A 6,628-nucleotide genomic window follows, 5' to 3' on the forward strand; every position below is an offset into this window, starting at 1 on the left:
GATCTTGGCTCACCACAACCTCCGCCTCCCAGGTTCAAGTGATTCTCCTGCCTCAGCCTCCCTAGTAGCTGGGATTACAGGCATGTGCCACCACGCCCGGCTAATTTTTTTGCATTTTTAGTAGAGATTTCTCCCAACGGGTTTCTCCATGTTCGTCAGGCCGTCTCAAACTCTCAACCTCAGGTGATCCGCCTGCCTCAGCCTCCCAAAGTGCTGGGATTACAGGCGTAAGCCACTGTGCCCAGCCTACAACCACCTTTGACAAACCTGACAAAAACAAGACGTAGGGAAATGATTCCCTATTTAATAAATGGTGCTGGGAAAACTGGCTAGCCATATGTAGAAAGATGAAACTGGATCCCTTCCTTACATCTTATACAAAAATTAATTCAAGATGGATTAAAGACTTAAATGTTAGACCTGAAACCATAAAAACCCTAGAAGAAAACCTAGGCAATACCATTGAGGACATAGGCATGAGCAAGGACTTCATGACTAAAACACCAAAAGCAATGGCAACAAAAGCCAAAATAGACAAATGGGATCTAATTAAACTAAAGAGCTTCTGCACAGCAAAAGAAACTACCATCAGAGTGAACAGGCAACCTACAGAATGGGAAAAAAAATTTGCAATCTACCCATCTGACAGAGGGCTAATATCCAGAATCTACAAAGAACTTAAACAAATTTTCAAGAAAAAAAACAACCGCATCAAAAAGTGGGCAAAGGATATGAACAGACAGTTCTCAAAAGAAGATATTTATGCAGCCAACAGACACATGAAATAACACTCATCATCACTGGTCATCAGAAAAATGCAAATCAAAACCACAGTGAGATACCATCTCACACCAGTTAGAATGGCGATCATTAGAAAGTTAGGAAACAACAGATGCTGGACAGGATGTGGAGAAATAGGAACACTTTTACACTGTTGGTGGGACTGTAAATTAGTTCAACCATTGTGGAAAACAGTGTGGCAATTCCTCAAGGATCTAGAACTAGAAATACCATTTGACCCAGCGATCCCATTACTGGGTATATACCCAAAGGATTATAAATCATGCCACTATAAAGACACATGCACACGTATGTTTACTGTGGCACTATTCACAACAGCAAAGACTTGGAACCAACCCAAATGTCCATCAGTGATAGAGTGGATTAAGAAAATGTGGCACATATACACCATGGAATACTATGCAGCCATAAAAAAGGATGAGTTCATGTCCTTTGCAGGGACGTGGATGAAGCTGGAAACCATCATTCTCAGCAAACTGTCACAAAGACAGAAAACCAAACACCGCCATGTTCTCACTCATAGATGGGAACTGAAAAATGAGAACACTTGGACACAGGGAGGGGAACATCACACACTGGGGCCTGTCGTGGGGAGTGAGACGGGGGGAGGGATAGCATTAAGAGAAATACGCAATATAAATGACGAGTTAGTCGGTGCAGAAAACCAACATGGCACATGTATAGCTATGTACCAAACCTGTACGTTGTGCACATGTACCCTAGAACTTAAAAAAAAAAAATCAATTCCCAAAGCATTTCTCTCATTTCTTCTGAAAAGTTTCTAAAAACACAACTCCAAGGATGAAATGGAAGTTAAAGGTAAACAGGCAATAGCGCTGAATACGTAATTTCAGTAACTCAGAATTTCCTCCATCTTCTGCTCTAAAGAAGCTTAGCTACAGAAGAGCAGTTACCTTTGAAACATTTTCCCCAACATAAAGATATCCGGAATGTGAAGCTGCCATTAAAACTATGACACAGATCTACATTTACTGATACGTCAAAACATCCCTAAAGTTCTAAATACGAGCTACAGAATCACATCAACCGCCTAACTTGTCTGTAGCCTAAACTCTAGTCCGGAGTTCATCTGCAAGCGGAATTGGGAAGTATTTCAGAGCCAGCATCTCCTCGCGCCATCCAGGTACCTACACACTTGAGGCCACCGAGTCACCTGCGCAGCCGTTGCTCCTCCAAGACCAATCCGGGCTCCCCAGACCCACGGGCCTGAATCTGGAGGACAGCAGTCCGCGTGACAACAGCGACTCGGAGATCAGCACCCGTCGGGAAAGCCGCGTACCCGTTGAAGCTGGCGTCACGCCCAAAGGAACAAACGCCAGAGCGTGTGTCCTGGGCAAAGGCGGCCCGCCGCTCCGGTCCCCGGGCAGCAGCGGCCGGCGTCAGGCCGCAAGGCGAGGGGCGGGGACAGGACTCTACCCGGCAGCCCAGCACCGAGCGCCCGCGCCACTCCGGCCTTGCGCCATTCCGGCCCCACGACGGCCGGCGGCGGCAGCGCGGCTGGGCTCAGCGGCTCGCAGCCCGGGCGCCCCCCCTGCCGGCCGCTCGCTAGCTCAGCCTCACCCGCAGTCTTGTCCGCTGGCTCGCTCGCCCGCCTACAGGTCGACAGGGCCCAACGACCCGGCGAGCGACTTCACCGAAGGCACTGGCCCACAACGCTCCGCTGCCGCCGCGCCCCGCCCCTTTGTGACACCACCTACCAATCGCTGGACGGCGCTTTCGCTGCCCTCCAATCAGCGCGGGCGGGGGCGGGGGCGGGCCTGGCCCCGGACGTGGGCGGTTGCCGGGGTGCCAGGGCCCTGGGGCCTTCTTGGCATTCGCTGGAGGTTGTGAGTTACGAGGCCCGGATGTTGATCTTTTATTACTAGCAACACTGGACCCCTGACTCGTGCCCACGCGGGCGTCTGGAGGGCAGCCGCATGGCCTGCTGGGAACGGCGGGGTTGAAGCCGGAGCGCCCTCCGTGAGACCCACCGGGGATCCTCTTCCAGGCGCCTGATTTGCTGGAGATAGGCGATACAGGCAGAGGCTGTCCAGTTGGTGGCCTCTCCAGAGTCAGGGGCACTCCTGGTGCGTTTGGGCCGGCCTGTCCTGAACAAATCTGCTTTAGGCTTCACCGTCCCCTAATGTTTCTGGCCTCAATTGCCTCATCTGGAAAATGGGGGCATTACCGTGCCTGCTTGAAGACGAGGGCGAAAACAGATAACTTTCTGTAGTCCTCATACAATTTACTGAGAACTGTAGGCCAGGCAATGGAGTAGGCACCCTGGGCTCAAATCCCAGCGTTGGGTAAGCCCAGCCACACCTCCTGCTCCAGTTTCCAAGCTGCTGAGCTGCGGTGTAAACAGTAACTGGCTTCAAGCCAACACCTGCCTTTCAACCTAACATGGGAGCCCACTGCCTCGTTCCGTTCCCCCTACCGGTTTTCCAACTCCGTGAACCTCCTTCACTAAGTGGGTTACTCAGCTGACAAAGAATGTCATCTCACTCCCACTGCGGGTTCACTCATCCTCGACTTCTGGCTCAGAGGAGCCAGTCTAATATGAAACTAAACATCTAATCTGTGTCTCCTGTCCTCTCTCATTCTTCTGAGACCCTACCCACCAACTTATCTCCACAGTTCAACGAACTATTGAGCATACACTGGGGGAGTATGGTGAGGCACTGGGCATTGATTCACCAGTCTCGCCGTTGGTTCCTTCTGAAACTCCACATATGCTTAATGCTAAATAGATTGGAGACCTTTGAGGACAGAGCTATGATGGTAATCATCTTTGCATTCCTGAGCCTAGAATAGGGACTGTGATGGAGACTTACTGAGTAAAAACCTTAGCGTTTCTCACCCTTGCCTGCCCACTTCATTCACACTGGAGAATTGACAGCATGGACCGTGGAGTCAGGCAGATGCGTTTAAAGCCTTGCCTCCCAATACCGGAAGCTCCATTACCTGGCCAAGTCATTCATTCTTTACAACATCATCGTCATTATCATCTGCCATTCTTCAAGTGCCAGATAGTTGATAAGGGTCTTTACAAATTCTCTCCCCATCACAATCCTGCAAAGTTGGTAGTGAAATCCCTCGTCTACAAAGGAGTAAACAAAAGCCAATTAAAGTAGAACAATTTACCTATAATCAAACAGCTCTATGTCGGAAAGCCATATTTAAATCTAGGACACAATACAAAAATCCAATCTCGTTCCATTATTCCACATTGCTTCCAGATTTTAGCTTTATCTGTAAAATTAGTGTTACTACATTACCTATCTGATAGACCATGGAGACTGAATAAAATAGCATTAAAAGTTGTTACCATAGGAACTTTTTTTTAACGTAAGTTCTCTCTCCCTTTCAAGCCTCTCAAAATAGCAGTTTGCGTATTTTCTAAACCTGTTGTCTCCTGAATCCCCTGAAATCAATCCTACTGATTGATGAGTAGATTTAGTTGTTCCAAAAGAAAATCATCATATTTAACAAATGCTGACTCTGACCGACATTGGGTACTACAGCAAGAAACTATGTTCACAAATAACCTAAGGACAGAAGGAAGATGCATAAAATGAATAGGGGAAAGGAGTGGCCAACTAGCAAGTGCCCTCATCTGTCATCACGTCACTCTCACAGCAGACTTGGGCAAATGGTTGACCTGTGGGAGCTGGACAAAATCTTTGACTCTGGGTATGAGTAATTCCCTGTCTGATTCCTGCCCAAGGAAGAAGTCAGTAGCTCCAGGATCGCTGAGACCAACCTGGGCGGCCTACAAGACTGTGCCATGGTGACAGGCTGAATAGTCAGCAGCAAGACGACAGAGCACCAAAAAACGCAGACTAGAATGGGGTCAGCCATCCAGGTGGCTAGTGGCTACTGCCTCTGACGATGCAGATAAAGAAAATTTTCATTCCTGCAGAGTTCTATGGGGCAGTGCTGCTCTAGAGGCTGACATTTCTATCCTCAGCACTTCCCCCGGCTATTACCTAGGTTCATTCTGCTGCTTCCACAAGCCAAGAATGGAACAGAATGCCTTAGAGCAATGGTCAGCGAACTGTTTATGTAAAGGGGCAGGGCCAGGCGCACTGGGTCACGCCTGTTATCCCAGCACTTTGGGAGGCCAAGGCAGGTGGATCACGAGGTCAGGAGTTCAAGACCAACCTGGCCAACATGGTGAAACCCCACCTCTACTAAAAATACAAAAATTAGCCGGGTGTGATGGCAGGCGCCTGTAATCCCAGCTACTCGGGAGGCTGAGGCAGGAGCATCGCTTCAACCCAGGAAATAGAGGTTGCAGTGAGCCAAGATCACATGACTGCACTCCAGCCTGGGTGACAGAGCAAGACTCCGTCTCAAAAAAATAAATAAAAGGGGCAGATAGAAAACATCTGAGGCTCTGTGAGCCATCCGGTCTCGTCATAATTACTCAACTCTTACATTGGAGGTAGGGTGAAAGCAACAATAGAAAGTAAGTAAATCAATGAATGTGGTTGTGTTCCAATAAAACTTTATTAACAAAATCCGACAGTGGGGGGTTGGCATAGTTTGCCAAACTAAAATCCAATAAAAATTTATTAAAGATTTAAATGTGGCCAAGCGTGGTGGCTCACGACTGTAATCCCAGCACTCTGGGAAGCAGAGGGGGGTGGATCACAAGGTCAGGAGGTCGAGACCATCCTGGCCAACATGGCAAAACCCTGTCTCTACTAAAAGCACAAAAATTAGCTGGGCGTGGTAGCGCGTGCCTATAGTCCCAGCTACTCAGGAGGCTAAGGCAGGAGAATCGCTTGAACCCGGGAGGCGAAGGCTGCAGTGAGTCGAGATCGCACCACTGCACTCCAACCTGGGCAACAGAGCGAGACTCTGTCTCCAAAAAAAAAAAAAAAATCAAAAAACAACATTTAAGTGTAAGACGTGAAATGAGAAAACTTTTCTTTTAGGTTTTTGTCTAGAAGTTTCTAGGTATTGATCTTGACAATAATTTACAGAATATGTCACAAAAGTGGAGACATGAAAAGCAAAACTAAACATGGGACAATGTCAAATTGAAAACCTTCACAGCAAAGAAACCAATGAACAAATTAAAAATCTTTTTAACAAATATCCAAAATACCTAAAGAACTTGTATTAATAAATAGGAAAAAAAACTGAAACAAAACAGAAAAGCATCAAAAAGCTAAAAAATAAGCAGATTTGGCCGGGCACGGTGGCTCATGCCTGTAATCCCAGCACTTTAGGAGGCCAAGGCGGACGGATAACCTGAGGTCGGGAGTTCAAGACCAGCCTGACCAACATGGAGAAACCCTATCTCTACTAAAAATACAAAATTAGCCAGGCATGGTGGCACATACCTGTAATCCCAGCTACTAGGGAGGCTGAGGCAGAAGAATCTCTTGAGCCCGGGAGGCAGAGGTTGTGGTGAGCCAAGATCATGCCACCAGTATGGGCAAAAAGAGCTAAACTCCGTCTCAAAAAAAAAAACAAAAAACAAAAAAAGAAAAACGTGTTCAGCAAGGTTGAAGCATCAAAGGTTAATAGCCAGAATCATTTATCAATTGTATTTCTATACATCTGCAAGACACAATCTGAAAATGAAATTAGAAAAACAACTTCATTGGGCAACAAGAGCAAAACTTCATCTCAAAAAAAAAAGAAAAAAAAATAGTAATCTACAATGTCACTTCCTGTCCAAGCTTGACTTCTACCTTTACTTTCTGATATGGTTTTGCCATGTCCCCACCCACATCTCATCATGAATTATAATCCCCATAATCCTGATGTGTCGAGGGAGGGGCCTAGGGGGAGGTGATTGGATCAGGGGGGC

At 47.3% G+C, this 6,628-nt stretch overlaps 1 protein-coding gene across 12 annotated transcripts in view; it reads right to left on the minus strand.

Annotated features, from left to right (window-relative positions):
• ZFAND4 (zinc finger AN1-type containing 4) overlaps nucleotides 1-3,730 on the minus strand; it is a 62,035-nt gene extending 58,305 nt beyond the window's left edge. For 3 of the 12 annotated variants that reach the window (XM_063780380.1, XM_063780371.1, XM_063780375.1), the window contains exon 1: nucleotides 1,954-2,040. The gene's annotated coding sequence lies outside the window, so the exon portion shown is untranslated. 12 annotated transcript variants of the gene reach the window in all.
• Nucleotides 3,731-6,628: the final 2,898 nt, after the last annotated feature.

Source organism: Pan troglodytes, chromosome 8 (assembly GCF_028858775.2).
Source record: "Pan troglodytes isolate AG18354 chromosome 8, NHGRI_mPanTro3-v2.0_pri, whole genome shotgun sequence".
Lineage (NCBI taxonomy): Eukaryota > Metazoa > Chordata > Mammalia > Primates > Hominidae > Pan > Pan troglodytes.